The sequence below is a fragment of the Oratosquilla oratoria genome, chromosome 1 (assembly GCF_046742065.1).
Source record: "Oratosquilla oratoria isolate Oo_2021 chromosome 1, ASM4674206v1, whole genome shotgun sequence".
Lineage (NCBI taxonomy): Eukaryota > Metazoa > Arthropoda > Malacostraca > Stomatopoda > Squillidae > Oratosquilla > Oratosquilla oratoria.
In genome coordinates, this window is record NC_134777.1 from 72,405,886 (window position 1) to 72,418,354 (window position 12,469).

General features: G+C 37.5%; 1 protein-coding gene across 2 annotated transcripts in view; it reads left to right on the plus strand.

Annotated features, from left to right (window-relative positions):
* The window catches only part of LOC143039806 (uncharacterized), a 232,064-nt gene that overhangs the window by 62,804 nt on the left and 156,791 nt on the right, over positions 1-12,469 (plus strand). The window lies entirely within an intron of this gene.

Here is a 12,469-nt window from a genome sequence, read left to right on the forward strand (position 1 = left end):
TCTCTTGATTCTAAATGTTTAAGTTTAAACTTGTTTCCACCTGCAGAATCAATTACCCTATATGGACCAGTGTACCTTGGTGAAAGTTTATTATTGGGTGAGGTTATTTTGACCATTACTAATTCCCCAATTTTCAATTCTAGTTTATGAGCTATTTTGTGTTGTTGTTCCCTCATCTCTTGTGAATACACCTGCATATGTTTCCTAACTCTTTGGTGAATACTTTGAAGAGTATTTATCCTATTGGATATATAATCATCCATATTATATATGGGTTTTTGCTCTGCAGTCAACATTTCATATGGCAGAGTTTTGTCCTCCCCAAAAATTATAAAATGAGGTGTATCACCAGTTGCTACATTAATTTGATTGTTCAGGGTACACTTAACACAAGGAATCCAAGTATCCCAAGTTACACTATGAGGACTTATTAGGGTTCTAAGACATATAATTATCTTTTTGTTTAACCTTTCTACTACTCCATTACTTTGGGGATGGTTAACGAGTATATTGACTTTCTTGATGTGGAACACATTACATAGATTTTCCAAGATTTTGTTATTAAATTCAGTCCCATTATCTGAAACTAGGATGTTAGGTGTAGTAAAATTACAGATTATCTGATCATAGATTACGGAAGCAATAGTTTCAGCTTTCTTATTGATTATGGGTTGTAATATACAAAATCTTGAAAAATAATCAATAGCAACAAATAGGTATTTAAAGCCGTTCTCGGTTAATGGTAATTCCAATGTATCCATGTGAACTCTTTCCCAAGGTTTCTGTGGAATGGGATAGGTGAGTATAGGAGCAGGTTTTGGTGTATTTCCCTTCACCTTTACACATTTTACACACTTTTCTATATAATCATATATAGTTTTCTTCATACCTAGCCAAAAGTACTTAAGTTGTGCCTGTCTATAAGTTTTATCCTTTCCAGGATGTGAACTACAATCACTATCATGAAGTAACTTCAATATCTCATTTACCAGAGTTTGTGGTATAACCAACTGATTTACTTGACCTCTAGAAATATCTTTCCCATTTACAAATGTTTTCCTATACAAAATTCCATTAATCAAATGAAATTCCTCTATCTTATACCCCTTTGGTAGCTTTAGAGGATCTCCTCTTGGGTTCATCAAATGCTTGATTATTGAATCACATGTCTCATCATCTCCCTGTTCTCTTATTAGCATTTCTTCATCTAAAGTTACTAATTCTTCTATACTACAAACAAAATTAATCAACCCAGTCCCAGTCATTGGTTGACTAATGTTTCTAGAAAGTGGATCTGCTACATTCCTTCTACCCGGAATATAATTAAATTGAACTTCATAGCACTGAAGTATCGCAAACCATCTAGCAAGTCTGCCTCTAAGATTCTTATGCTTAAATAAGTTCTGAATAGCTGTGTGATCAGTCCAAACTCTGATGGGATACCCTAGTATCATATCCCTAAAACTTTCTAAAGAATAAATTACTGCTAAAGTTTCTCTTTCAGTTATAGAATAGTTTCTCTCCGCACTACTACAAAGTCTGGATGTGTAAGCTATGGGTTTCAAAGTTCCATTTCTCTCTTGCATTAGTATGCCTCCTAACCCTATGTCAGACGCATCAGTACAAAGAATAAATTCTTTTTCATAGTCGGGGAAAATTAAAATAGGTGAACTTGTGAGTTTATCTTTCAACTTGTCAAAAGCTTGCTGTTGCGCAGGTCCCCATATGAACTTTGAGTCCTTTCTTAACAAAGAACTTAGTGGATTAGCAATGTCAGCATAACTTTGAATGAATTTTCTATAATATCCTGTTAATCCCAAAAAGCTCCTAACCTTGTCTACATTGGTCGGAACTGGAAAATTCTTGACAGCGTCAACCTTTGAATTTACTGTACTCAGTCCGTGTCTGTCTATCTTATGTCCTAAGTAAATGACACTGTCTTGCAAGAACTTACATTTTTCAAGTTTTACTTTTAACCCAGCTTCTCCTAGTCTTGAGAATATCAAATCTAATTTCTTAAAGTGCTCCACTGCAGTCTGAGAAACTATTAAAATGTCATCTAGAAATACACTGGCAGTGTTTCCTAACAATCCATCTAGAATAGTATTCATTAATCTCATGTAAGTTAATGGACTATTACATAACCCAAATGGCATTCTCTTGAACTCATAATGTCCTGTTGTAGTAGAAAATGCTGTGAACTCTCTTGAATCTTCATGCAATTCTATTTGCCAAAAAGCTGATTTGATATCTATAGTACTAAAATATCTATTCTCAGTTCCCAAACTTCTCAAAATGTCACCGATAATGGGTAATGGTAACCTGTCACGAATGGTGTGCTTATTCAGTTCCCTGTAATCAATAACTGGTCGCATAGTCCCATCAGACTTTGGTACTAGGATCAACGGAAAATTCCACTCACTCTTACTATGTTCAATAATATCCTGTGATAACATTTCAGTGATGAGTTTATCTACTACAGCTAATTTAGAGTGAGGAACTCTGTAGGCTGGTATGTAGATAGGTTGTGTTCCTGGTTTTAACTTAATGTGATGTTTTAAAACAGTTGTTTTGCCTAAGGCGCCCCCCGGCAAAGCAATTGCTTTTTTATGTTTCATAAGCAAAGCAAATAAAGCTTCATCCAACTCAGGGCAATTAGTTGATTGTAATAATTCATTATATCTATTACATCAGTCAATGCCTTCTTGTACTGAACAAATTGATGAAGTTGGTAATTCTATCTCCTCACTATTCTCATTTAAAATCTTAATAGGTTTAGTACACACCTGAATACATCCTATTTGTGTACCTTTCTTTAAAACTATCTCTTTATTCATAGTATTAATTACTAATACTTCTACTCTGTTCTTATTTGTCTTATAAATCCCTGAGTCCCACTTCAATCCTTTAAGTTTAACTGATTCTGGGACTGTAATTACTTCAGAGTCTACATTGATTCCTTTCAAACACACTTCAACCTTATTAATTGACATGGGATGTAACAATGTCGACCTTGTTAATCCGCAATCCGCAATTCTCAAGGCATCTGTGGTTGATAATTTAGTAATCTCTGGGATTTCCTGAACTTCTGAGTTGGGTTCACAAATTGTTTTACTTTCTGTAGGGTTGGACCGCTCGGCCTCGCTATCTAGGATAGAAATGTTATCTAAGGATTCATTGATTCCTGTCACTGGTCTTAAGTCTGGTTGATTTAAGAATGGGATTAACTGTGACTTCACTAAAATTCCTAAGTCAGCAGGACAAATTACCATGTTTTCTTTTCTCATAGTTGCAAATCCTATCAATAAATCTCCTGGAAAAACAGACTCTTCTACCACTATCACTGGGATGTACAATTGTTCATTTGTATATAAGGCAACTTCTAGCTCAATCTTACCTAATGTTTTTAACTGATTTCCAGTTACACCTTGCAATGTGTAACGGATTGGTTCCAACATTTTCACTCCTGGGTTCAACTGGTTTAAAACTTTACTAGTAATTACATTAACTACAGACCCTGTATCAATAAAAATTTGAATAGGCTTATTGAACACTTTACCTGCAATGAGAGGTCCTACAGAAGTTTTACCAACAGTAATTATCAGTTTGTCAGTTTCTTTCATCTCCCTTGCATTCCCATATTTAACACAATACCGCCTATCGGTATATATATGGGGAGGTCTGAAATGATTTATTCTGTGTCTGGGGGTTTTCCTCTTAGCCCTGGGGGTACCCGAAAATTCCGGCATTCATGAGTTCTGTGTCCGATTATATTATGGTAAATACAGAATGGAGGGTTCCTACATTGATACTCATTGTGACCTTCGTATTTGCAATTTCTGCAAATAATCCCATAAAAACATTCTTGTGCCTTGTGTCCCCATGCATTACAATTAAAACATAGGATTCTGGTATCCCTATCCCTAGATGGACTTCTAGCATGCCGCCTATGTCCTACTTCTGTTTTCTTAAACTCTCTAGAGTTCCTATATTGGCTATGTTGATTTATAGGCATTACATATGGGTTTATTGTTCTGGTCTCACTGTATCCTTGAAGAAGATAATCTACTTCTCCTAAACAGATATTTGATTTTAAATCTTTGTACAGCCTTTCTGCTGTTAAGTCATCAGAATTCTTTGCCAATAAGCTAAATGTAATCAATTTGATTACCTGTGAGATTTTCATCTTCTCACTAGATCTTTCTATCCAGTCTGAATCTTTCAAGATAGAATTCATGTCTTTTGACCATCTATCTAATCTAGCTAAGTTCTCTGTGTCAGTTTCACTTGTCCTAACTTCCTTAATCATTTTTACCAATGATCTAATAGGATCCTGATCACATTTGGACATGAAATGTTTAAGAAAGGCTTTCTTGTAGTTATCATATTGATTAATTGCTTCCATTTGCTGGAAGTTAATGACAAACCTCGCCCTTCCATGCTCTGGATCTATATTCTCCTTGAGAATCTCAATCTTACGATTCTTATTTGTAATGTTTTTACTAACTATAAGAGTGTCAATGAGGTTCAGGAACTTGTTTACACCATATGTGTTAGACTCTCCTGTGAATTTTGGAATATTTGTATTTGATGTGTGAATTTCGTGTCTCAACACGTTAGAATTCTGAGGGGTACTCATACTTATTACTAATACCTTGCTTTAGCCTGGCTGCTTGCGATGTCGCTTCGTGATGTCAATGTCTGGTTTGACGTCCTTCTACGGTCTTGTCATTCGTCAACGACGTTGTTCCTCCTCCATCACACACTCTGCCTTGAAGACCGCCTTGTAGATGATGATCACCTTGAAGAATCTTGAAGAATGCTTGTTCCCAACGTAGCAGTTACTTGAAGTTGTAGATTTCTCTCGTAGTCGTAATACACTCTTGATTTTGGTTGTCTTGTTCCCGTAGACTTCAGGCGCCACTTCTCTTCGGAGGTGTTTAACACCCAGTTCATCCCACCGCTGCCACCACTTTCACCTCCCCTTGTCACCACTGTCACTTAAATTTGACTTGTAATATCACTCGTCTCAAGGCCCCTTGCCTTCTTTTCCTGTAGTCTCACTATTTTCTAGGCCCCGTGCCTAGTTCTCTCGTCCTTTGGGTTAATAAAAGGGTGGTGAATTTTCTTTCTTCTTTCACTGTAATTTCACCTTCTGCTTACACTCGGGATCTCTTTTCTCTCGTCTCTACATCGTCTCCTGATCCTCTCTCGATCCTCTCTCCACACCCTCTCTCTATCTTCTCTCACGAGATCCCGTATCCTACGCTAAGCTACCTTCGTCTGACGTCACTAATTTTTCTAATCCAATCTCCAGTGACGTTTCAAATAAATGTCACTCCTTATGGGCGTGACTTTGAATTCATGCACCAATAGTTTTTTCCTCCTTCTCCACCTTGCACCAAACCGGAAAGCCATTACAATGCCACTAGCAATATTGTTTATCTCAGCATTAGTCAAACGAAGCTAACCTGCGCTTACAGAGTTTGATTACATAATCGATTATAAAACAGTCACCACCGTCGGTGTGTTTACATAGACAAAACGTCGCCCTCACATAGACATAACATCGCCCTCGAGCAGGCGTCGAGTCTGAATTATTCTAATGCCCTAGCTCATTTCCATTCGTACACTACCGGCCTCTTACACCATATAAAGTCACTGTCAAATGCTGCAAGCCTGCAACAGGTGTAGATACTATATATGGGCCAATATGGCTATTGGCTGGCTACCTTACAAAATTTACCTTTTATATTAGCATACTCTTCAAAGATTAAACACTCCAATTTCCCATAGTGTCCCTGGACGTTGCCTAAACACAGATCCGGCACTTGGACAGTGGAAAAGTAATGGGGGGAAACTGTTGTACTCCCCGCCACCCATCAAGGCTCAGAGCTTACTTTCTATTTGACTTTTTGCTCGCTATCCCTTAACTTTAACATACAATCATACATAACATAATTGGATCACAAGCCCTCTGCTAAATAAATAAATGAAAATAATTTATTTAATAATAGGGTTATAACATAACTTATAAGTATACGAGTTAGTTTTGGTTAGTTTGTCACTGCACTCAACATCACTCACAGCTTTAAGCTGGTTGTTAGGCTACCATCGACCACTACGTGAACGGATTCCTGCGTTCTCTCTCTCTCCTCTGCAACGTTTATTAATCGTATTACTTGTCAAATAAGAGTGATAGATGTCATTAGTAAGTCAAGAAAAATGTGTCGTCTGCTACACCATTTTGAGTATTTCGCTGTTTGTCACATTTTTAAGGTAGTTACTACTTAGAAAAAAAAAAAACATGTAAATGAACAGACACGAAAATGTAATAAAAAGAATACTGGGCGAGTTGCTATTCTTGTCCGAAACATTTTTAAAACTGTGCCAAAACTAAGTGGGGCAACTGTACATTGTAAAATAAATAAAACACATCAAAACATGAAACCACAGAAAATGGAAGTGCCCTAACACCATAGAAAACCTTAAGTGAGGGGTATACTGATTTATTTGATATTCTAACATAGAAAAATTATTGTAATATGGTTCTTTTCCTTGCTGAGTTATTTTAAAACAAAATATATAAAAAAACGAAAATATCCATTTTTTTGTCTTAAAAAAAACGTTAAAAAAGCACTTTTTTTTTTTTTTTTTAGTTGCATCTCAAGGACTTATGTATGATTGTAGGTTAAAGTTAAGGGATAGCGACCAAAAAGTCAGGTAGAAAGTAAGCTCTGAGCCTTGATGGGTGGCGGGAAGTACAACAGTTTCCCACCATTATTATGTTAACCCCTTTTCCACTGTCCAAGTGCCGGATCTGTGTTTAGGCAACGTCCAGGGTTATTATGTGTTTAATCTTTGAAGAGTATGCTAATATAAAAGGTAAATTTTGTAAGGTAGCCAGCCAATAGCCATACTGGCCCATATACAGTATCTACACTTGTTGCAGGCTTGCAGCATCTGACAGTGACTAAAATGGTCAATTACTTGTTTATTTTTATACTCTGTCTAATGCCTCTTTGAATAAGATAGATGCACATATGTGGAGGGATGAATAACATACTTGCACCTGTTTTTATATACTAAATATTTAATATCTGAACAAATTTGGACGAGATTAAAAAACAAAAAAACAAAAACAAAAAGTTTTTTTTATTAAAAAACAAACAGCGATTAATTTTTTCCCCCATCTATAAGCAGACGTGCAATAAACATTTTCTCAGTACGGTGCGGTGAACAGTAAGTTACTACTATATGCAGACGACTCCGCACTAATTGTCTCAGGTAGGGACCCAGTTGAAGTAGAGGAGGCCCTGAGTGTTGAACTGTCATCAGTCCAGGACTGGCTCATAGATAACAGGTTGTCTTTACACCTTGGTATGTATATATATATATCAATCAATCAACCAAATCAGCCATTCTGAGTCCACTGCTGAACATAGGCCTCCTTCATAGCATTCCATGAATCACACGACCGTGCCATTCTCTGCCACGTCACTCCTGCAAACTTCCCGATCTCTCTCCACCTTCTGTCTGGTCTCCCTCTTCCACGCTTCCTATCTCGCGGTATCCACTCAGTAACACACTTGCTCCATCGCTCCTCAATCGTTCTCACTAACTTACCTGCCCAATTCTACTTCCCCTCTTTTACTGCTTCCTTAATATCTTTCACTCTAGTCTGCTCTCTTTCGGTCTCTCAGTGTTATTCCCATCATTGATCTCTCCATTCTCCTCTGTGCAGTCCTTAGTTTTGTTTTCATCGCCCTCGTCAGCTTCCAAGTCTCACACCCGTAGATTATTGCTGGTAGAATGCATTGATTGTAAACTTTATGTTTCAAACATAAAAGTAGAGAGCCTCTCAGGATTTCATTATATTTACCAAACACTTTCCAACCAATTGTAATGCGTCTTTTTATTTCATTATCATGACTTTTTGTCACCTTCACCATCTGGGCTAAATAATTATACTCTTCAACTTCTTCAAGACTCATCATCAATTACAATCTCTTTACTTTGAACTTTCGTGTTGAACATTACTTTGGTTTTACTCTGATTAATTTTTAAACCTACTTTGAGACTTTGTTTAGATCGCTCAGTATATCTTGCAAGTCTTCTGCTCTTTCTGAAATAAGAATAATGTCATCCGCAAATCTTAGGTGGTTAAAATATTTGCAATTAATCTTCAAACCTTTCTTTTCCCAACTCAACTTTCTGAAAATATCTCCAAACAAGCTATAAATAATTTGGGTTAAATTGTACCGCCTTGCCGTACTCCTCGATCTTGATCTTTTCTGAATCTTTATAATGTCGAATTATAGCGATACCTTTCGCATAAATCTTTTCTAAAACTCTTACGATCTGTTCGTTTGTACCCTGTTTGCGTAGCGAGTTTAGTATTGCTATTTGTTCTACCGAGTCAAAGGTCTTCTCGTAATCTACAAAAGCTAAACACAGAGGTATATTGTATTCTGTCGTTTTCTCGATTAGTTGGTTTTTCATCTGCAAATGGTCTAGAGTCGAATATCCGCTCCTAAAGCCTGCCTGTTCTCTCGGTTGGTTTCCATCTTAAACTTTACTTAGTCTATTTGTAAGGAGCTTGGAGAATACCTTATATACATTTGATAGCAAGCTAATCGGCCAATAGTTACTAAGGTCCTTCTGGTCTCCTTTTTTATGAAGCAAAGTCACTATAGCATTGCACCACGCATCAGGAACGCTTTCTTAACGTAAGCACTGGGTCTACAACTCAGCTAATTTAATATGAACTAATTACCTGTGTCTTTCAACAGATCTATCGATATACCATCTTCCCCAGGTGCTTTTCCTCGTTTTATAGTTTTTAGAGCAAATTCTACTTCTTTGGAATTTCTGGTACACTACTAACATCTACACATGAATTTCCTGACTCAACTACGATCTTCGACGAGTGAAGTTCTTGGTAAATTTCTTCTTCACTTTTTACCATTTTGTCTCTACATTTGATTATTTCTCCATTTTTATCTTTCAAACATATTATTTGCTGTCTTCCTAAAGCATGTCTGCGCTCGGTTCCTTTAATACTTTTACCTTCCGAATAATTTCCTCTATTTCATCCATGTTTCTTTTTCTTTTCTCTGATCTCTGCCTTTTGTTGATACGCTTATTTAGTTCTACTCTTTCTATTTCGTCTCCTGCTTTTAATCTGCATGGTCCTTCTTTTTTTTTTTTTTAATTAGGTCATTTGTAGCTTTGGAGTATTTCTTTTCTGTAATGTTTTTTGTACTTCCTACTTTCTCTGCTTCACTAAATTCAAATTAATATCTTCCACGGTGTCCTCGTTAGTTCCTAGAGCTTCGAATCTATTTTTAATTTCTAACCTAAATTTCTTATTACCCTTAACCTTTGCAAGGCTTGTTTTCTTTTTTAAAACTAGTTTATTTCCCTCGGCTCTGAAATTGAATTTAGCTGTGCAACCTACCATTCTATGGTCACTAACTATGTTGACTTTATGACCGTAACATTGGTAACGATTTTGCTCTCATCTCCTAATATGAAGTCTTTTTCGTTCTTTGATATTCCATTTGGACTTCTCCACGTCCATTTAAGACCTACGCGCTTTTGGAAGAAAGTGTATGTTATCCTCATATTGTAGTTCTCTGCAAAATTTACTAATATCCCACCTCTGTCATTTCTTTAACCTACTCCTATCTTCCCTACTTTAGCATTAAAGTCGCCTATTACCAACGTGTACATACTTTTTCTTGATCCATTACCTGACTTAAATCATCATAGAACGACTCAATTTCATCGTCTGAACTCTGTGAAGTTGGTACATAAACCTTAGGTATATATATATATATATATATATATATATATATATATATATATATATATATATATATGTATATATATATGTGTGTGTGTGTGTGTGTGTGTGTGTATGTAGTATATGCTAGTATGTATGTAGTATATGCTAGTCATTATCAATTCCGTTAGCATTGTGTATACATGTAGGAAATAAAAGTGATGTGTATTTGGATGTGTGTGTGTGTTCGTACGTATAACAAGTATGGAAGAGGTTAGACCCATAGCTAAGCGTTTGTGGGGGTACGAGCTGACCCAACGCGTGTTTGATTGACAGATTCCTGTTATTGGGTAGCGAAGGAGGGCGAGATGGGGGAGGGCTAGTGGAGGAGTGTGCTTTCGATGCGTGGTGTATTCTTTCCTGGAGAACGTGGTTGTGGAGGCGGAGGTGACCCTAAAAAGATCTCGAATGCCGTCTTGTAGAGGCTGAGATTTCTTGGAGTTGCAGTTGAATAGGGTTCACACAGGCAGGTAATTTGAACATGTATGATGTATATTTTTATTTATGATGTATGTTTATATATATGTATGTATATTCATATATGTATAAATGTGTATTTTATATAAGTGTATATTCATATATATATATGTATGTATGTATGTATTTGTGTGTATCTATATGTATACATATATATATATATATACATATATATATATGTATATATATACATATATATATATATATGTATATATATATATATGTATACATATAAATACACACAAACACTTACAAAGAGAGACTAGCAAAACTTGAGGTACAAACAAAGAAGAGAGAGAGGAGACTTGATAGCTATTTATAGAATCATGAAAGGCATAGAAACTATTGATAGAGATGATCTAATAAAATGGGATAGTAGAAATACAAGAGGACACGGAAAGAAAATCAAGACAGTTATAGAAGAGACCTGAAAAAGAACAGCTTTCCCCACAGGGTAATAGACGTTTGGAACAAGTTAGATGAGAAAGTGGTGTGTGCAAAAACAATACACGAATTTAAAAACAGTCTAGATAAAACGAGATATGAAGACGGGACACCACGAGCATAGCTCCCCTTCCCGTAAAATACAACTAGGTAAATACACACATACATACACACACACACACATACACACACACACACACACACACACACACACACACACACACACACACACACACATATATATATATATATATATGTGTGTGTGTGTGTGTGTGTGTGTATGTGTGTGTGTATGTATGTATTTCGATGCGTGGTGTATTCTTTCCTGGTGAACGTGGTTGTGGAGGCGGAGGTGACCCAAAAAAGATCTCGAATGCCGTCTTGTAGAGGCTGAGATTTCTTGGAGTTGCAGTTGAATAGTGTGTGTGTATGTGTGTGTGTGTGTGTTTGTGTGTATTTATATATATATATATATATATATATATATATATATATATATGTGTGTGTGTGTGTGTGTGTGTGTGTGTGTGTGTGTGTGTGTGTAGTCTCGATCTGCCCCCCACCTTTGTTGCCTATGGGATGGTGCAGATTGAATAAAATGACCTGGGGCAGCAGGAATGAAAAGAGTGAGTGTCATTCAGCACGGAGTGTCTCTAATGATTAACTTAAATGAGGTGTGTATGTATTTTTCGTGACCTGTTAAAATGAACAATAAATTTGTTAGTGTTAGGTAGTAGTCCTGTCCCCATGTTGGATGCCAAATGTCAGGACTGCCTGGAAGGCAAACACTGAAGGAGGGAATAGTGTTTTTATTTTATTGAGAAATTAAGTTGGGCGCCAATAGTAACATGGTAATATGGCTCGCTCCATGTGCGAGAAAAACGGGGTCGGGATGGCGAGGGAGGTAACGACTGTGCGATCAAGTCGTGTCCCAAGGCGGTCTGTTTGCTGGGAGTGGAAAGGAGGAGACTGCGACGGAGGCAGCGAGCTAGGCTCGCAGCGTGATGCTCCGAGACGATCTGTTTGCGAGCGAGGAGGTGGGGAGAAAATGCGAACTAGGCTCGCAGCATGATATTCCGAGGTGATCTGCTTATGGAGGAGAGGTAGGAGAGAAGGTGACGGACGGAGCGAGCTATGCTCGCAGCGTCATGCTTCGAGGGGATCTGCAACTTCGGCGATTCCGTCCAGCATATATAATTGAGTCAGGTCATGACCTGTGCCCTTAAATTGGTGTGAGGGCAAAGTCGGGGCCTGGGAAGCCAGACACAAAACATTCTCAAGCCACTGAGCCACCAAGATGGAATGTATGGGGCTGATACGGCACGTGTGTTTTATCAAAGAAGCTTTGTGCGACTCACGTGGTCGGGTAGCGCGGAGGTTGGTCATCGTGGAAACCGATACGGCCCGTTTTTTGCTGGTGGCCTAGTAGATGGAGCGGGGTACTGCACGTACGTTTCCTCAAAGAAGCTTTGTCCCACCCGTGAACCTCAAGGAAGCTTTGATCGACCCAACGCAGCCGGTTGGGTGCAAGCGTGTCCCCATGGGACCTCTTGCGGGTCGACAAGTTCGTGGGATGGAGGACAATTGGCTCACAGTTAGCATATAGACCACGTTGTTTATTTGCTTACACGCACATACACACACATTACATTTTTCTCGATTTATTTCAAGATTAATTCACTTATATATCTGTATCAGTTC